This window comes from Schistocerca cancellata, chromosome 2 (assembly GCF_023864275.1).
Source record: "Schistocerca cancellata isolate TAMUIC-IGC-003103 chromosome 2, iqSchCanc2.1, whole genome shotgun sequence".
In the NCBI taxonomy this organism is placed as follows: domain Eukaryota; kingdom Metazoa; phylum Arthropoda; class Insecta; order Orthoptera; family Acrididae; genus Schistocerca; species Schistocerca cancellata.
Genome location: NC_064627.1, coordinates 697,724,104 through 697,744,998, shown reverse-complemented (window position 1 = coordinate 697,744,998; position 20,895 = coordinate 697,724,104). Strand labels below are relative to the sequence as shown.

Genomic DNA, 20,895 nt, shown 5'->3' with positions numbered 1-20,895 from the left:
TTGTCAGGACTGGCTCTCCCAAGGCTGTCAGTAGTTCTAATGGAATGTTGTCTACTCCCGGAGCTTTGTTGCGACTCAGGTCTTTCAGTGCTCTGTCAAACTCTTCACACAGTATCATATCTCCCATTTCATCTTCATCTACATCCTCTTCCATTTTCATAATATTGTCCTCAAGTACATCGCCCTTGTATAGATCCTCTATATACTCCTTCCACCTTTCTGCTTTCCCTTCCTTGCTTAGAACTGGGTTTCCGTCTGAGCTCTTGATATTCATGCAAGTGGTTTTCTTTTCTCCAAAGGTCTCTTTAATTTTCCTGTAGGCAGTATCTATCTTACCCCTGGTGAGATAAGCCTCTACATCCTTACAATTTGTCCTCTAGCCATCCCTGCTTAGCCATTTTGCACTTCCTGTCGATCTCATTTTTGAAACATTTGTATTCCTTTTTGCCTGCTTCATTTACTGCATTTTTATATTTCTTCTGCTGCTCAAGGATTTCTAGTAGCCCTCGTCTTTTTACCTACTTGATCCTCTGCTGCCTTCACTACTTCATCCCTCAAAGCTACCCATTGTTCTTCTACTGTATTTCTTTCCCCCATTCCTGTCAATTGTTCCCTTATGCTCTCCCTGAAACTCTGCATAACCTCTGGTTTAGTCAGTTTATCCAAGTCCCATCTCCTTATATTCCCACCTTTTTGCAGTTTCTTCAGTTTTAATCTACAGTTCATAACCAATAGATTGTGGTCAGAGTCCACATCTGCCCCTGGAAATGTCTTACAATTTAAAACCTGGTTTCTAAGTCTCTATCTTACCATTATATAATCTATCTGAAACCTGTCAGTATCTCCAGGCTTCTTCCATGTATACAACCTTCTTTGATGATTCTTGAACCAAGTGTTAGCTATGATTAAGTTATGCTCTGTGCAAAATTCTACCTCGCAGCTTCCTCTTTCATTTCTTCACCCCAATCCATATTCACCTAACAGGTTTCCTTCTCTCCCTTTTCCTACTTCCGAATTCCAGTCACCCATGACTATTAAATTTTTGTCTCCCTTCACTACCTGAATAATTTCTTTAATCTCATTACACATTTTATCAATTTCTTCATCATCTGCAGCGCTTGTTGGCATATAAACTTGTACTACTGTGGTAGGCATGGGCTTCGTACCTACCATGGCCACAATAATGCATTCATTATGCTGTTTGTAGTAGCTTACCTGCATTCCTATTTTTTTATTCATTATTAAACCTACTCCTGCATTACCCCTATTTGAGTTTGTATTTATAACCCTGTATTCACCTGACTAAAAGTCTTGTTCCTCCTGCCACCAAACTTCACTAATTCCCACTATATCTAACTTTAACCTATCCATTTCCCTTTTTAAATTTTCTAACCTACCTGCACGATTAAGGGATCTTACATTCCACACTCCGATCTGTAGAACGCCAGTTTTTTTTCTCCTGATGACGATGTCCTCTTGAGTATTCCCCGCCCGGAGATCCGAATGGGGGACTATTTTACCTCCGGAATATTTTACCCAAGAGGACGCCATCATCATTTAAATGTACAGTAAATCTGCATGCCCTCAGGAAAAATTACGGCTGTAGTTTCCCCTTGCTTTCAGCCGTTCGCAGTTCCAGCACAGCAAGGCCGTTTTGGTTAGTGTTACAAGACCAGATCAGTCAATCATCCAGACTGTTGCCCCTGCAACTATTGAAAAGGCTGCTGTCACTCTTCAGGAACCTCTCAACAGATATCCCTCCGTTGTGGTTGCACCTACAGTACGGCTATCTCTATCACTGAGGCACGCAAGCCTCCGCACCAATGGCAAGGTCCATGGTTCATGGTTTTTTTTTTCTATCTATCTTACTAATTCTTATCATGCATCTGTCCATTGCTCACTGAGGTACCCAGAGTTTTTTATCAGTTTTCACACTAAAAGTCAGATTCTGCTGGTTTTAAGTTAAGTTTATTAAAAACGTTGACTCTTTCTGTATTAAATATCCCCATCACTGTTTTAGTTTATCTGTACCAGAAGCAAATAGTACAATGTGATCAGCAGACTGAAGATGGTCCTATTATATTCCAGCAGCATATATTCCTTCTTCATTTTCATAGGGTATGAAAAAATCTTCGAGGGCAGCTTATAATTGTCTTTGTGATATGGAATCCCCTTGTTTTCCTCTTTATTTAGTTTTGAATTTGCTACTATTCTGATGAAGTTTAGTGAAATCACTGCCTAGTTTCCTGATGTCTACCAGTATAAAGCTTGTTTGAATCCAACTTGTACCTCTGTCTTAGTGTCATTGATAAGAATTTTAGTGATTAACTTGTATGTTACAGATTGGAATACTGACAGGTATGTTGTTTTTCTTGTAAAGAAGAATAATCATAGCATTGTGCCAGTTTTGGGAAACTTTGCTCTATTACAAACGTTATGTAAACTATGTTGTGACCCCTTTTTGTATTTATTTTCCTCCATCTACAGTTGTTTCCTGGTAACTTCCCCTTCTCACCTTAATTACCTTTGCACACATATCTTGTTATTAGATATGTAACATCATTTTCATTGTTAACTATTTGTATCTAATACACAGTATATTAACATTTTGCACACATAACTTGACATTATATACATAACATCATTTTTATTGTTAACTATTTGTATTTAATATATAATACATTAATGTTACTTTCAGAAATAAATCAGCTACAGTTATTATCTTTCTGTTTTCATTACTAAAGTCCTTCAAGTGATTTTTACCTCATATTTAAATATTTATCTCATCTTGTGTATCTTTTAACTTTAGTATCTTTTAAGCATGAAACACTTACATCACCCTTTTTTTGCGGATATTTACCTACATTTCCATCAGATGATACAGGTCATGTTGATCACAGAGTTAGTCATGAATCTACATTCAAAAGATAACAAGATCTTCATGTTAAACACTTTAATAATTTCGCACTTCACTTCATTCTCACATCTACATCTACAGGGCTATTACAAATGATTGAAGCGATTTCATAAATTCACTGTAGCTCCATTCATTGACATATGGTCACGACTCACTACAGATACGTAGAAAAACTCATAAAGTTTTGTTCGGCTGAAGCCACACTTCAGGTTTCTGCCGCCAGAGCGCTCGAGAGCGCAGTGAGACAAAATGGCGACAGGAGCCGAGAAAGCGTATGTCGTGCTTGAAATGCGCTCACATCAGTCAGTCATAACAGTGCAACGACACTTCAGGACGAAGTTCAACAAAGATCCACCAACTGCTAACTCCATTCGGCGATGGTATGCGCAGTTTAAAGCTTCTGGATGCTCTGTAAGGGGAAATCAACAGGTCGGTCTGCAGTGAGCGAAGAAACGGTTGAACGCGTGCGGGCAAGTTTCACGCGTAGCCCGCGGAAGTCGATGAATAAAGCAAGCAGGGAGCTAAACGTACCACAGCCGACAGTTTGGAAAATCTTATGGAAAAGGCTAAAGCAGAAGCCTTACCGTTTACAATTGCTACAAGCCCTGACACCCGATGACAAAGTCAAACGATTTGAATTTTCGGTGTGGTTGCAACAGCTCATAGAAGAGGATGCGTTCAGTGCAAAACTTGTTTTCAGTGATGAAGCAACATTTTTTCTTAATGGTGAAGTGAATAGACACAATGTGCGAATCTGGGCGGTAGAGAATCCTCACTCATTCGTGCAGCAAATTCACAATTCAGCAAAAGTTAACGTGTTTTGTGCAATCTCACGGTTTAAAGTTTACGACCCCTTTTTCTTCTGCGAAAAAAACGTTACAGGACACATGTATCTGGACATGCTGGAAAATTGGCTCATGCCACAACTGGAGACCGACAGCGCCGACTTCATCTTTCAACAGGATGGTGCTCCACCGCACTTCCATCATGATGTTCGTCATTTCTTAAACAGGAGATTGGAAAACCGATGGATCGGTCGTGGTGGAGATCATGATCAGCAATTCATGTCATGGCTTCCACGCTCTCCCAACTTAACCCCATGCGATTTCTTTCTGTGGGGTTATGTGAAAGATTCAGTGTTTAAACCTCCTCTACCAAGAAACGTGCCAGAACTGCGAGCTCGCATCAACGATGCTTTCGAACTCATTGATGGGGACATGCTGCGCCGAGTGTGGGAGGAACTTGGTTATCGGCTTGATGTCTGCCGAATCACTAAAGGGGCACATATCGAACATTTGTGAATGCCTAAAAAAACTTTTTGAGTTTTTGTATGTGTGCGCAAAGCATTATGAAAATATCTCAAATAATAAAGTTATTGTAGAGCTGTGAAATCGCTTCAATCATTTGTAATAACCCTGTATATCTACATTTATACTCATCAACCGACTATGACAAGCATGACAGAGGATTTTCCCATTGTACCACTTGTTCTTCCTGTTCCATTCATGTATAAAGTGTGATAAGTATGACCGCCTAAGTGCCTCTGTGCACATAGTAGTTAGCCTAATCTTGTGTTTATGGTCCCTATGGCAGAGACAGGTCAGAGTTCTAGTGTATTCCAAGACGTGTCACTTAAAAGTGTTTCTGGAAACATTGTAAGTAGGCTTTCATGAAGTAGTTTGTGTCTGCATTCAAGTTATTGCCATTTCATGTTTTTGAGCATCTCCGTGACTACATCCCCATGGGTTGTACAAACCTAACCATTCATGTTCAGTATCCCTGTTAGTCCTGTTTGATATGGGCCACACAAACTTGAACATTATCCTAGGATTTGTCAATGGAATGTTCACCAGACTATCTTGTTAACAGACTCTGTTTCTCTAGTATTCTACCAATTGACTAGAGTCTGCCACTGGCTTTATCTACAACTGAGCCCAGGTGATTTTTCTATAGTATATCCCTATAAATTATGAAATTCACATAGTTGTATGACTCCATTTGTGATACATTGATATGGCAATCATAGGATTAATTTTTATTTATTTTGTTTTATTTTATTTTACTTTATTCTATTTCTATATGTTATTATATTTTTATTTTAAGGAATACCTCTTTTTCATTTCTGAACATTAAAGCATCACTTTGAAACATTGTCAATATCTGACTTTATATTTGTGAAGCGTTTCTCAGATGTTGCTTTGTTTTACATAAATGCACCATCTGTGAAAATTCGAGTTTACAATTATTATTGTCTGCCAAGTTATTAATATATAACATGAACGACAAGATTCCCAGCACACTTCCCTGGGGCATGATTCAACTTATTTCTACATTTGTTGAAGTCTCCCCATCTAGGAGGGTGGGGGGATGGGGAGAATGATGAGTGGGAAAGGAAAGGAGCAGAAAAGCGGAAAAGACTGATGGGTGTGTTGGCAGAGAGTGGATCACAATGTGGGTGAGGGAGTGTGAATTGGAAAGAGGTGAAATAATAAAGGGGATGGAAACAGTAGGGTGGAAGGTGTGGGGACAGTAGGTTATAATAGGTTGGGGTCAGAATAATTTCAGGAGTGGAGTATGTGTTGTAAGGATAACTCCCATCTGCACTGGTCAGAAAAACTAGTGGTGGATGGGACCATGGATGGGACCATGTTATGTTCAACTGCTTGTTGTGCCACAGCGTAGTCCACTTTGCTCTTGGCCACAGTTTGGCGGTAGCCATTCATTCTGCTAGACAGATGATTGACAGACATACCAATATAAAAATCTGAGCACTAACTGTAGCAGAGGAGCTGTATGACATGGCTACCTTTGCAGGTGGCCTGGCCTCTGATGGAGTTGGATAAACCTGTGACAAGACTGGTATAGGCAGTGCTTGGTGGGTGGATTGGGCTGGTCTTGCACCGAGGTCTTCCACAGGGATATGAACCCTATGGCAAGAGGATGGGATTGGAACTGACATAGGGATGGACTAAGATGTTATTGAGGGTGGATGAGCAATGGAACACTATTTTAGGAGGAGTGGGAAGGATCTTAGGTAGGATTTGCCTCATTACATCTCATGATGATAGATAATCAAAGCTCTTATGAAAGATGTGGTTCACTTGTTCCAGTCTGGAGTGCTATTGGACAATGAAGGGGGCACTTCTTTGTTGCTGGTTCATGAAGGTGGTGGGAGAATTTGGTGTGTGTGGAGATATTACTTGAGAAATCTGTTTGTAAGTAGCTCTGGGAGCTAGTGCCTGTCTGTGAGGGCCTTTGTGATACCTGCAGTGTAATGAGCAAGGAAGTTCTTGTCACTGCAGATACGTTGTCCTCAAGTGGCCAGGTTGTATGGGAGGAATATTTTGTTGTGGAAGGGTGAGCAACTGATGAAATGCAGGTAATGTTGGTGGATGGTGGGTTTAATGTGGACAGCGGTGTGGATGGAGCCGTCAGGAAGGAGGAAGTGAACATCCATAAAGGTGACACAATGTATTGGGGAGGACCAGGTGAAGCAGATAGTAGAGATGGTGTTGAGGTTGTGAAGAAATGAAGATGGGGTGCCTTGATCTTGACTCCAGATGATGAAGATTTCATCAATGAACCTGAACTAGAACAGGGGTTTGGTTTTTGGGAGGTTAGGCAGGTTTCCACTATAGGGCACATAAACCAGTTTGCATAGGAGTGTGTCATGTTTGTACCCATGGCTGTGCTGTGGATTTGTTTTTATACCTTCCCAACAAGGAGAAGTAGCTGTTTGATAGGGCACAGTTAGTAAGATGTGTGAGGAACCAGGTAGTGGGTTTGGACTCTGGAAGATATTGGGAGAGTAAGTGCTCAATTGTGGCAATACCATGGGCATAAGAGATGTTGGTGTATAGGGAAGTGACATCAGCAGTGACAAGAAGGGATCGAGAAGGTAGAGGGGGTGGGGATGGTGCAGAATTGATAAAGGAAGTGGTTGGTGTCTTTGACATGAGAGGTGAGATTTTGATCAATAGTTTGGGGATGTTGCTCAATGAGGGCCAAAATTCTTTCAGTGGGAGCATAATAATGAGCTACAATGGGGCGTCTAAGATTGTCAGATTTGTGGATTTTGGAGATCATGAAGAAGGCCATTTCCTCCACCCCCTCTCTCTGACCATATCTTCCTCTCCCACCCCTGAACATGTTCCCCTCCCCCCCTCTCTTTCCATCTCTGCCTCCCTCTTTTCCTTTCCACCTGCCCACTACCCCTCTACACCTTCCACCTGCCTCAGGCACCTCCCCCTCCTCCCATATCTCTCTCTCCATTTTCTCCTCCCCCTCACTATGTCCATCCCCTCCTCTATCCATCTCATTCTGTTGCCAGCCATGCTCATTGGCACATGTAGCCCCTGAAATTCAGTTCAGTACAGTAAGGAGATACAACTTCCACAAATGCCAATTATGCAGAGCAGGCTACACTTCATGGATAAAAAGATCATTTTTTTACCCGTGACAGGTAGGTCAGGTTATTTGTAACCATCCACCCATTCTGGTGTCCTGTATCTAGCAAATGCCAGGCATGGAGAACTGTACCTGGAAGTAGGTTACTGTTGTACTGGGATCACCATTCACAAAGGCATCTTAAAGTTACTGCCAGCTCTGTCACAAGGGGGACTCTATACACCCCTTTCGCCTGAGTCTACATGGCCAGATGTAATACTATTTTTCAAAGCACTTGCACATTGTGTAACTGAGGCAGGACCCGAGAAATAGTCCAGTATTTACCTAAATGGATATGAAAAACTGCCTAGAAGTCACATTCAGCATTGCTAGCATGCTGGTCCCTGTCATTAATGCATGAGGTGTATTTGATTAGGAGTGGTGCACCTCCCCAGATTGTGGATTTTTCTGTTTAATGTGCTCAGCTGTACTGATGGCTAATTATTATCAACATTTTCCTTTTGCTTGTAAATTTTTGCTCTCGCCAGAAGCAGTTGTGTGAACCAGTAAAACTGTAGCTAATTTATTCTAATAGGTTGCTACCAACTCATGTCCCCAAATGGACAGACAGAAACAGTCATATCAATGAAGTTTCATATCAATGACTTACAGCATGTCAGCATGCACCATGTTGTCTCCAGCAAGAAGCTCAAACATAAAAAGTTCATAATTATTGTATCCAAAAATCAGTCTCATCTCCTCAGTTACTTACTTATTAACAGGAATAAAAGTAAAACTGGAATAAATTGTGGTAAATGGAAAACAGCACTGAATCACTCTCTGCACAAAAGGAGAGATAAAATTGGCATCAACAATTGAGGATGTTATTTTTTGAAAGTTGATAAATGATTCAGGTGTTACAAATTTAGATTTATGTAGTTACAATCACGCTTGTTGCCATGCATGACCTTTTGGAAAGGTTCTGTCAAAAACTGATACTTGCTGTTGTTATAGGGTGTTCATTGTTGAAAGTGGTCTATAGATTTCCAGTTTAGTACTGTTGTAGCCAGTATTTTATGTTGTATTTTAGTAGTGTCTGTTGCTATTTTGCACTTCTGCTTATCAAACTTTTATGGAAAAGTATGATACTAAAGTGTTATATTGTAGTACATTATTGTTTTTCTATGCAAAATGAATTAAAAAGTAGCTTTCTTTGTAACATAGAAAAGGAAAAAACTTAATTTGAGTGTGTATATTTACAAAAAATTCAACTTCCATCTTTGCATTTATCAACTTTTGAAAAAACTTGCAACTTTGTCCTTCTATTCTGTAATAGGCAATGAAAATTTTAGGAAAGTCAAACACACTATCAGAATTGTGCCTAAAAAGCTGTTTAAATGTTTAATTATTGTGTTTATGTAATTAGTTTTTTGGTATGATACTTGAAAGTATGTTTCCTCAAAAAATTACTTTTTTACTTTTATTGAGTTCTGAAAAAATGCTCCTCAATTACTATCATATCTTAGACTTATAAGAAAGCACTGCAGGCTATCATGATGAAGCAAGTAGCTCTTCAGATGTGCAAATGTCAAGGTGGATTCATGAATGGGAGGCCCTGCATGGAACAGATGTTGAGTCTGAAAAGAGCACTGAAAAATTACTTCTCTAAGGATCTGCTAGTGATCTTCATTTAATTGCAAAAATTCTGATTCAGTTGACCAGAAAATATGTTCAGCATCTTGATAGAATTTGGTGTACACCATAAAACAGAGGTAGTATAAAGCAAATTATAACATACATATACAGAAGCTAAATTCATGGGATAACTGGGAAAGATATTTCAATTAAAACTGGTGTCGATCATGTAATGGACTGTATGCAGTTGTCTTAAACTGTGTATTAGAGATGATCGTCTTATGGGATTATGGATACAGATTGTAATATATGTAATAAACAGTTCTCAAGGTTTCTATATACACATATATTTTACCATAAAGACTGATACACACGTACACTGCATTAAGTACAAAGGCAGACTGAAGTAAACATGGCAAGTTGTCAGAGCAGTTAATGTTCCAAAGATTGTAATTTGTTGGGTCCATGTGACCTATCACAATGTCACCCCCCCCCCCCCCCCCCCCCCCCCCCAGCAGTACTGAGTATGGGCTATGTTCCTGAGGGAGGCTCGTGTGGGTGTCAGCGTCGGCGTGAGTGGTGCGAGACCGTAGGTGCATGACCGGAAGCTCCATCTCTGTCAGGCTGGTGTCCAAAGGTGCGGCAGGTGGCATTCGGTCCAACTCGTAATTCAAAAACCAGTGTGTGTGTGTGTGGGGGGGGGGGGGGGGGGGGGGGGAGAGAGAGTTTGATGCAATGATGCATCGGCCAACTTGGCATTAGCGGTATGGGAGAGAAAGCGGCGTGTGAGTGTGAGGGTCCGAGGGAAGGGGGTTGTAAGAGTTGTCTGACAGAGTCATTCCAGAGCATGACATGTGACCAAGAGCTGAGAGCAGTCAGCACATAAGTGTCAGGTGGGGAATGACTGACAGGTGGGTGTAGCTGGGTGTTTCTAAAGTGTGCACGCATCCTTCCGATAAAGTCTGGGAAGGAGGGGGAATCTCCAGGATCTAGAGGGAGAATTAGTTCCCCAGATAAAACTGGGGTTTTGCTGAAAACAAATTCAGAAATCGTCCCATGTTAATCTGGTTTAAATGTAGAATGCAGGTCTAGCAACACCCAAAGAAGTGCCTTGGACCAGAGATAGTCATGGCACCTGAGTGCAGTTTTAAGGGTGCGGTGCCATTGTCCCACCAACCTGTTGCTTTGCGGGTGGTAGGATGTTGTATGCATCTTTAAACACCGCAAAGATTACAGAGAATCATAAAAAGTGCAGATTTGAATTGTTGATCCTGGTTGGTTGTTATGGTGGAAGGGCACCCGAACCTAGTGATCCAAGAAGAAATGAATCCTTTGGCCACAGTTTCTGCTGTGATGTTGGGTAAGGGGATGGCTTCCACCCAACGAGACATTCAGTCATTGTGGACAGGATATACCTGTGGCCCTCCAATGGAGGCAGGGGGACCGATAAGGTCGATATTTACATCATGGAAACGTCCCTTAGGGATGAGTGGTGGAGAGGTGTGACGCCCTATTTTGTTTCACTGACAGGAAATGCAGCTGCATGCCCATATTTGACAGTCCCATTTCACATCTTTCCACACAAATTGCTCAGTGATGAGGTGAATGGTGGCTCAGACACTGGGGTGGGCAAGATTATGGAAGACATCAAAAACCTGTCGGCACAGCATGGGTGGGAGCAAAGGCCGCAGAATGCCCATAGAAGAGTCGCACCACACTTCATCCAAAATGCCAGGGTACTTAGCCTTGGTAAACCTGAGTGAAGAGTGTGGGTCTGTGAGCAGACAGAACCTGAGTGTCCTCATCCAAAGCCTGTAGAGCGGTGACGTCGGATGATCGACAATTCTTGAAACGGAATTGATCCGCGAGAGGAAATCAGTGGGGATGTTCTCCGTGCCTTTGCTGTAGCATATGTCCGTAGTAAATTGAGAGACCAGGTCGAAGTGGTAGAAACGTTGGGGGGGGATCCTGTGGCAAGTTGCAGAAGGCATCTGCCAGCAGTTTGTAATCAGTAAGAATGAAGAAAGGACAGCCCTCAATGTCAGTGCGGAAATGTTTGACGGCCTCATACACAGCCAGCAGCTCTCAATCAAAAGCAGAATATTTCTTCTGTGCTGTAGACAGTGTTTTTTTGAGAAGAAATGAAGTGGTGAAACTGTGTTGCCTTTGCTCTGTTGTAATACTTCCCTGACCTCAATGTCGCCGGTGTCCATAGTGATGAACAAATCGGCAGACAGCTCAGGGTGGGTGAGTCCAACTGCATGAGCTAAAGCTGTTTGAAGAGTCCTGAAAGCCTCTAGCATGGGTTCAGTCCAATGGACTGGTTTAACACCCAAAATTTGTTTGTTGGAGAGCGAGTCCGTCAGCAGGGCCTGCACGGCAGCGGCAGAAGGTAGATGATGGCAGTAGTAATTTATAGTACCTAGGAAACATCTGACTTCTGGGAGTGGCAATGACGTGATAACCTGCACGCGGGATTTGGGAGGCTGTATTCTGTCTGTGGTGACAGTGTAACCCAGAAATGTCACAGAAGGCTGATGCAATTGGAATTTTTCTTTGTTGACCTCAACACTGTTGGATGCCAAAATCTGGAGGACCTGGGATAAATGATCTTCGTGGTCTTCAGTCGATTTGCTGAAAATGAGTATGTCATCCAGGTATGCAAAGCAGAACTCGAATCATCATAAGACTGAGTCAATGAAACATTTTCACATTTGTGCCACATTCTTTAAACTGAATGGCATGAAGTTGCACTGGAACAAAATGAGCGGCATGATGATCACATTCTTTGGAATGTCTTTCGCGCTACGGGAATCTGATGATAAGCACGTTTGCAGTCAATCACACTGAAGATTGAGACGCCTGATAACATATAAGTGAAATCGTTTATGTTTGGCATGGGGTAATTGTCCATGATAGTGCGAGCATTTAAACGGGTAATCACCACACATTCAAAAAGAACCATTGTGTTTGGTGATGAGGTGAATTGGTGAAGACCAATTGCTGTCCAATGGCTGTAGAATGCCTGCCTTCAGAAGTTCGTTAATTTGCTGCTGCGCCATGCGCAACTTAATGGGGTTGAGGCGCCTAACCTTGTGTCTAATAGGAGGGCTGACAGTGGTAATTATCTTGTGTGTTGTTCCATCAGTGACGGAAGAGACTGAGAACTGCACACGAGGCTGAGTAACGTTCCGATTTGGAGTTTTGGGATGAGTGGGGTGCAATGAAGCGTAACCACTAGCGCGAGTGGGAAAAGGCAGCACAAAAGTCACATGCCTATTACACAAGCCTGGCGTGCGCTTGTTTGTAGAGATCAGCATCACGCGCAGCATGGAGTGGAGTGGGGCGCGCAGTGACTGTCTGTTGTTTGGGTAACCGGCAAGGGCAAGAGAGGCGCAGGCGTAGCGTGAGGGACAGCAATGGCTGCCAAGTTGCTTGGCTGGCATTCTGGAGAGGGGAATGTTTATCAACAAGTGGGGTGACTGCCTGCATAGTGGGCATGGTCGTGCTGCGCGAGTGACTGTTATTAGAGACACTGTTTGAAACATGGGGCACTGCACATAGTGGGCGCTTGGGCGGTGCAGAGGTCACTGAACTCGCATCGCCACACACAATGTATGTTTTTATACTAACCTGATGAGTGTTCCAACTGATCCTTGGTGATGAAGTTCGATCAGCGAGGTGCGGGCCGCAGCGAGCTCGTTGTAAGTGTGAGCAATGCATTGTTTCAGCTTGTCTTTCTGCCAGCGGAGGTGCACCACTGAGTTGTATTCTGAAAGTAGGTTAGTGACGCAGATCACAATCTTGCCCGCGAGGGCGGAACACTTGTGAACTAAATCCCATGTTGCAGTGGAAATGGAGCAAGGAGTACGGGTGCCCGAGCACAGTATCTGAGTGTTAGACGGATGGTATAACACTGAACACTGGACTACGTTTGGGGAGAGCTTGTAATGGGACAAAAAATCCATACTGAGAATAGGTTCGTCAATGTCGGTGATGTAGAAGGTCAAAAATGGTTCAAATGGCTCTGAGCACAACATCTGAGGTCATCAGTCCCCTAGAACTTAGAACTACTTAAACCTAACTAACCTAAGGACATCACACACCTCCATGCCTGAGTCATGATTCAAACCTGTGACCACGTAGAAGGTCTACGGGAAACACAGAGTAGGGGATAGGTGCACCATCACTTGCACAGAACCGTCAGTTTGTAACGTTGATAGCTCGTAGGAGAGACTTCGTCGGTGAAAGGTCAGTAGGAGTCAACGATCGAGGTATGATAGACACGTCAGCACCCGTGTCAATTAGGTAGACAAACTGCGATGAAATGTCTGTCATGTATAAACGACTGCTCAGCCGTGGGGACGAGTTGACAGAGTGCAATGTTAGGGTATGCCTGTGAAGTTCTCCGCATGACTTGGCATCACTTAGTTCCTACGGTCAGCATTTGGGTGTTGGCAAGGTAACCTGCACTTCTTGGCCTCAGCCCCAAAAATCTTGTGGTACCAACAGTACGGAAGAGCTGGATGTGGTGGTGGCAGTGACTGTGATAGTGGGAGAGGCTTGTTTTTGTTGATCTGTTCTGGGACGTAAACCAGGATGTATAGAGCATGGGCAAGTCTTGAATGCTTGGAAAGAGGAGAGAGTGAACGAGTACTGCCTGGTGGCATAGAAGGCATGGAAGCGGAATGGGCCCTGCCCCTGCCTGCAGACGGCCAGTAAACAGGAGGTGTAGTATTACACAGCGATGGGGGATGAGCTGGGTGTTTCTGGCACAGGAGCGCATACAGCTGATTTGTGACGCATAGGCAATAACCAATAGACTTGAAAAAAGTGTGGCAGTAGGTGTATCTGTAGGTCAGTAGGTAACTTGGCAGACCATACCTACTACAGAGTGACGTCTGGCATTCTGTGTTCACTCATGAGTAACCTGAAGCGGCGCCAAAGTTGTGACAGAGTGCAGTCCCCCAGGTGCTCCTTGTACAGAATCTTGATTATCAATTCCTGTGGGGAGCAAGCAAGTCAGTCCAATATCATTTTCTTGGTGAACTTGTACTTCGATGGCGGTGGAGGTGAAAGTAGGAGATCCCAAATTAAATCTGAGTGGTCGTGAAGGTGTGTGACCAAACATAGGAAATTGGAGTTGTCATCAGTCACTTGATGCAGCTCAAAGACGTGCTCCACCAGTGCAAACCATGATTGTCCTCATATAGGGGAGGTAGCTCAGGTAGGCAGCCTGGAGGTGGAGATGAAGGTAGCTTTGGCGAGTCTTGGAAGGCCTGCGATTCTGCTGCACAAGAGTTCATGCTGGGATCCAGCATCACTGGAGCAGAAATGTTACTAGCACACACATTCGGAACAATGGCTAGTTGTAATGTCTCTTCAGATGCCCAAAAACATGATGCGGCAGGCACAGTCGATACCGTGGGAGCGAACGGGCGAGCAGCGCATAATGACAGCCCGTAAACTGGACCAGAAATTGCAGGAATAGCACTGACATTGTCCAACTTGGAAATGACATGGAAGTCCGGCATGGCAGACGCAGATGGTACTGTGGAAGGAGCGAGTGGTTGTATGGTCAGAATTGAGGCCCCTCGTGGGTGAGGGGGAGGGTAGGGGTGGGGGTGGCCTGGAGCTTAAAGAGGCAACAATGAGAGTTTTCCGCGCACACTGGGCATGCACCCTTCGTGGTAGGACCATACAACACTGGTGAAACCTGTTGGCAGTCGCACTGTCATAGTACAACATAGCTGGGTGAAGAGGCTATGTTGGGTACACTTGTACCCACATGGTCACAAAACTGGGCCGCCGATCCAGTGGTTTGTTGTGGTGAACTGGATGCATAAAAATGTCTGTTACTGATTTGTGAGGAAGGTGAGGCTGGCATAGCTTGGTAATAGTTGACTGTGTGTACGTTTTGCACACATGGTGGCATTGCACACGGCACTACTGTAACTGATGTCATGGCGTGTAGAGGATCAAAGCATGTGTGTGAATTTAGGTCCCTTTGAACTTCATATGAGTGATTGATCATCACACTATTTTGTAGATCGTCCACTTCACTTTTCACTTGTTGTGCATAATCTGCCAAAACAAAGCCTGAGTCCATTGTTCGAGATAACTTCATAATACTTGGTCATTGTGGAGTTGCTAAAGTAGAGGTTATCCTCATCAAAGATCGTAGATCATTGTCCGATAGCTGTGAAATAACCAATGGAAGAAGGTTGTGTTGGCCTGGTCATAAGAGCTGGGCCTCCAAATCTTTGTAAAGAATGTTCAGTGTGTTAGCAATGGTGTTGGATGTGAAACCTGTTGACTCTATACGACCAATGCAGAAGTCGCAGAAGACATAGAACTTTTTTGTCCAGGGTCACCATGGGATTCTGGATATGGATCATAATATACATAATAAACAGTTCCCAAGTTTTCTATATACACATATGTTTTACAATAAAGACTGATACACTTGAACACTGCATGAAGTACAAAGGCAGACTGAATTAAACATGGCGGCTCATCAGAGCAGTTAATGTTCCAAAGATTGTAATTTGTGTGGTTGATGTGACCTATTGATGCCACAATCTGAAAATGGGAAAAGGAATTAGCTGGGAAATGGTTACTGGATGAAGTTAACACTGGAGGTTCAAAGAATGTCAGTAGAGTAACTGCCTTGCCTTTGATAACAACCTGGAAATCTGATCAAGAAACATAGGCATCTGTGGAACAGTTGAATATGCTGGAGGAACAAGCAGAAAAATCTGGATATTCATTCATTCATTCATTCACATATTGTGTCCCCTAATCTAAAAATGAAAGAAGGTATTTAGGGACATGGAATGAGTCAAGTCTCCAAATTTCTTCTGAGGAAACAATGTACATAACAAACATTTGAACAGCATGTCATTACTTAAAAACACAGTATGGTAAAACAGAAAAAGTGAAGAGTTTTAGATAATTTGGTGAAATAGCACAAATGCAAACTAGTGAAAATAAAGCCAATGAAATCAGGGGAGTGAAGATGGCTACTGCTTTTCATAGCATGTGTGTCCTATACAAGACAAAAGCAATCACAAGAAACACTAAACTCAGGCACTACGTGTAATACAGTAGTCAAATCCAACTGTTTATATGTCAGTAAATGCCTCAGAATGACAGAAAAGCTGTACTGAGAGAAACTGAGAAGTCTGAGTGCAAGATACTCTGGAAAGCAAGGGGCTCAAGATAATAGACAGACAATATAGACTGCAAGGAGGAGAAGAGCTATACAGGCCTAATGACTGGCTAATAGAATCAATAAGGAAATGGTCATTTGTTCCGGATGAATGCACCATGACCATTAAAGCAGACGTTTAATGTACTGAACAACAGATCTGAATTCTCTGATAAGTGGTTCATGGAATTAAGGAAGGAACCCAAGGGCAGAGACTGAATTAGGAAGACAACTCTGATTTAACAAAGTAGAGATTGTTGAACAATAACTTGAAGGATTTCGTTAATGAACAAAAGCAGAACAGGGGCTGGATGAAATAGAGAAGGCAGGCAGTCAGAGAAAGAATAAAGTGCTTTATGCCTGCAACATAGGCTTCTGGAAAGGCCTTATAAGTACTTGACATAGTCTATAATAAAAATGAAATAACAGCAACCAGCAACAGAGAGAGAGAGAGAGAGAGAGAGAGAGAGAGAGAGAGAGAGAGAGAGAACAAAAGCATGTTTGAAGATGGTACACTTCAACTGTTAGGATGGCAGATGGCTCAATAAAACGTAGAGAAAACTATACATGAATTACAAGATCTCATTAGAAGACTGTACAGTTCAACAGATGGGTAATAAACACAGATAGCAAATATAAAAGTAATTCCAGAAGCAATGCAAAAATTCCAGAAATAATGCCAAATACAATGTATAAAGCTATTTAACATACATACAAAGATGAGCCCTTTAGATGATATAAATGGTTGATAAATAATAAATGAAATTACAGAATTTTTTAAAGAATTTCTATGGAAGAAAACAATTCCTCAAAACTGATATAATGTTGTAATTATTGCACTTAACAACAAATGAGAGTTATAAGGCATATAAATCTATCACTCAGTCTCATTGCTGTAACATAGAAGACACTTACTAAACTTCTCAGCAATAAAATGGGCAATTTGCTGCTTGTACAAAAAATTATAGGGCAGTGATATGAATAAGATTGATTACTTTGATTTTGAGAAAGTTTTTGGAATGGTTTTAATTAAATTTGTACTACCATAAGAAAACAAGACTTGATTCAACATATGCAAGTGTACTGCAAAATATGTTTATCTCTATGGTACAGTTCCACTAGACTTCATCAAAAGTAGAAATTTATAACCCTAGAGGACTCACATAAGGAAATACTATATAACCATAATTGTTCCCATCAGGCCTAGATAAAGTTTACCAATCCTTGAACTTGAAAAGGAAGAAAGGATACATCATAATAAGGAATATTTGAACTACCCTCATTTGATGATAATTTTGTAATTTTGCATCTGTTCCAGATAAGCTACAACATGAAATGAAATAGCTCAACAAAGAAAGTTTTAAAATTTTTGATAAACTAAGTGGGATTTTCAAAACAAAGCTCCCATTATATCTGTAAAGGAAAGATCAGAATCAGTGCTATTGACAGTTTTGACTAGTGGTAGTGAGTCAGGGATTTTTAGTGCAGAACACATCCAAAAATTGAGGGATACTCAGTAAGCAATAAAGGGATGCATGTCATCGACAGAAAAAATAAAAGAGAGATTATGGGGTTGAAGTGTGATGTACCAAGAAATTTCATTTCTGTATTTCAAGAGGTGACAGGAGATTAAGAGACAATTTAATGCAAGGTAAGTAGATAATATTAGAAAACCTGAAGAGCAACATGGATGAGTATCATTGAAAAAGTGGCGCGCATGGATAGGTATAGGAGGTCTAGCAGTGGAAATGACTAATGATAATGATATAGCAGGTTTCATCTCCTTACATATCCCATGAACTTTATGAAGCATACTTTCTTGTGTATTTAATGCATGCGCTTGTGTTGTTTTGCAGCATATTTATCGTATCTTCTTTTTTATCTAAAAAACCATGCTTGTATTGTATGCTTTCAGCTACTCTGAGACTGAGACTCTTCAAATTAGGGAATTACACTGACTACAAGTTTGATGACTCAACACAATATGCAGTGTTGTACAGTACAGCAAGAGAAGGTGTTTTTTTATTTACAAAACAAATATTTCTGGTTATAAAGTTTCAGGAATTATTTTATTGTGAGGAAACAAAGAATGCCCTACTGCATTTTACACACTGCTACCTTTTTGTCTGTGGAGATATGATGAAGCTATTAGGTTGGTGCATAAGTTCACAGTGTTTTTCCATAAGCTTTATAAACACAACAGATACATATAACAGAGATTTTAGTAATCAATGACATGTTCTCCTTCACTATTTAGAACAGGCTGTGAATGCTGGGATAACTTGATGATTCCATGACTGTAGAAATCACATGGGGGTTTTGAGGCAAAAAACTCGTCAAGCCATGTTACGAGCACACTTTCATCTGGAAAGGAAGTTCCTTGAAGGTTGTTCAATAGAGAGTAGAAAAGGTGGAAATCTGAGTGTGCAAGATCAGGTGAATAAAGTGGGTGCAGAATGACTTCGCAACCCAACTCTTGCGTAGCACCTTTTGTGAGTCTAGTAGAATGTGGGTGTGCATTATCATGGACTAGCATCACTTCACACAGTCTTCCTGGTTATTGTTTGTGAACGAAGTGCATCTGCAAGACATCTCAGTTGTTAACAATAAATGTCAGCAGCAATGCTTACACCTTAGGGAAGCAATTTGTAGTGTACCACGCTGTTGCTGCTCCACCAAATCCATAACATTATCTTTTGTGGATGTGCACTGGTCTGTGTACAATGAGTTGCTACTGTATTTAGAATCAACCATTCCTTCCTTTTCCTTATGTAAGCATGAGCACTGATGACTGTTATTCACAAGCCAATTGATGATGAGCAAGCAGAGCTGTGCACATGGCCACCCACTGATTTTCTGATTTTGGCTTAGAGCATATGGTACCCATACACATGACTATTAAAGCTTCCCCATTGCATGCAAATGTTGCACGATGATGGAACGATCACAGTTCATCACATCTGGCAGTTCTTCAGTACACTGACATTGATCATTGTGGATTAGTGTGTTTAAACGATCTACAACAAACCCAAAAAGTCTTCATGAATGTGGAGAGTCACTAATGTCAAAATGATCCTCCTTAAAACAAGAACAATTGTCTTGGTGTGCTGTGTCCAGTGACATTATCCCCATACATGGCAAATGTTTCTGGCTGCCTTCACTGCTGTCACCTCTCTGTTGAACTCAAACTGAAGAATGTAGAATATGTTGGAAATGTGATTTCTCCACTTGGCTCTCTAATTTCTAGCACACACAGCTCCACTCACTTTCTTCAGATGACAGAATGACAATATGTAAACTCAAATAGCGACATTGAACCACAAATAAAAAATGACAATCAATAAATAATACTCATAGCAACCAGAATACCAATAGTCAAAACAAAAATGCTACAAATTTCTCACAAACATAATACTGATAACTTACATAAAAAAATATAAGGAATCACCCTACCATATTCCTTCAGTTAACTGAATGGGGAAGCACTTCAGCTTGTGGTGCAGTGAAAATTATCCTACAGTAGACAATTCATGTGATTTGTAAATTAAAAATGGAAAAGTAGAACTCCTTTCACAAAGCAAATTGAAAAATTGATGTGGCTCACTATTTAATGCTCTTGGCTTGTTTCTTGGTCTGAGAGCTTAAATTCTTGTCAGGTGATCCTTATTTATTATTTACTGTAGATTCTCTAAATTATTCCAGGCGGAGACCGAGATGGTAGCTTAAACAGGATATTTCCATTTCTTTCCCTCCATTTTGCCCAGCTGCACATACGATAGTCCTGTATGACCTGAAAATTATGCAGTTGGGGATGTTCCTGGTTACTTTATAATTTAAAATTTTCTTGAGTGTTCTGCAAGGTGGAGTTATTGGTTCTGTATGAAATCTTGGAATATCACTTGCTTCCACCTTTGTATGCATACTCAAATTTTTCCTGTGCAATATTAAGACAGAATAACCCATTTTGTTTTACCAGTTTCCTATCAAGTAGATTTCTACTACTTTACATACATGACACAAAAACAAAATTATTGTCACAGGCCATTAATCTTTTCATACTCAATGGCATAGCCAGTGTCTAATCAGTGTAAAATAGCTGCCAATTTGGCGGGTTGTTAATATTCTATGTGCTGTTTATGCTCTTAACATCTTTCCTCCCCCAACATAGCAAGGATGTCAGACTCTTGGTATAAAACATACATTATGTTGTGCCATGCTGATGGGAGTTTATGCACAGTAGAGGAGAGCTGCCATCAACATAAACCCCACAAAGAGTTCCACCAAACCACTTCATTGGTCATTGTGAAATTCTGATTAGCAAGAGGGCTAAAAAGTAATATGGTATTTAGAAACCTTTCCTTCTGTTCTCTTAAACAAGCAAGACAAGTGTTTCATAAACAAAGGTAGTGAACTCCATTGTGGCAATATGTGTGAGGACCTGCTCTTAGGATGCTGACTCTTCAGCGTAGAGTGATATGTAATTTCACTGATGGCAGAGCAACAACTGAGCTGTAACCTGAACAGGATGTGAAACAATGCCCAATGGACTATCCTTGCAACCATCAACACATTTCTGAAGATGACCACATGTATCATTGCTGGAAGTTTGTACCAGATCAGTGATTCTACATGAAAAATTCATATTTTTTCTTCAAACAGAGTAAACATTTATTAAATACATTGCATACCTAATATGAGGTAATAGTTCCATTATTACAATCTGACTTATTTTCTCCATTAGCAGAGC

The 20,895-nt window shown here is 41.3% G+C and overlaps 1 protein-coding gene across 1 annotated transcript in view; it reads left to right on the top strand.

Moving 5' to 3' along the window:
* The window catches only part of LOC126162473 (ATP-binding cassette sub-family C member 12-like), a 516,794-nt gene that overhangs the window by 114,790 nt on the left and 381,109 nt on the right, over positions 1-20,895 (top strand). The window lies entirely within an intron of this gene.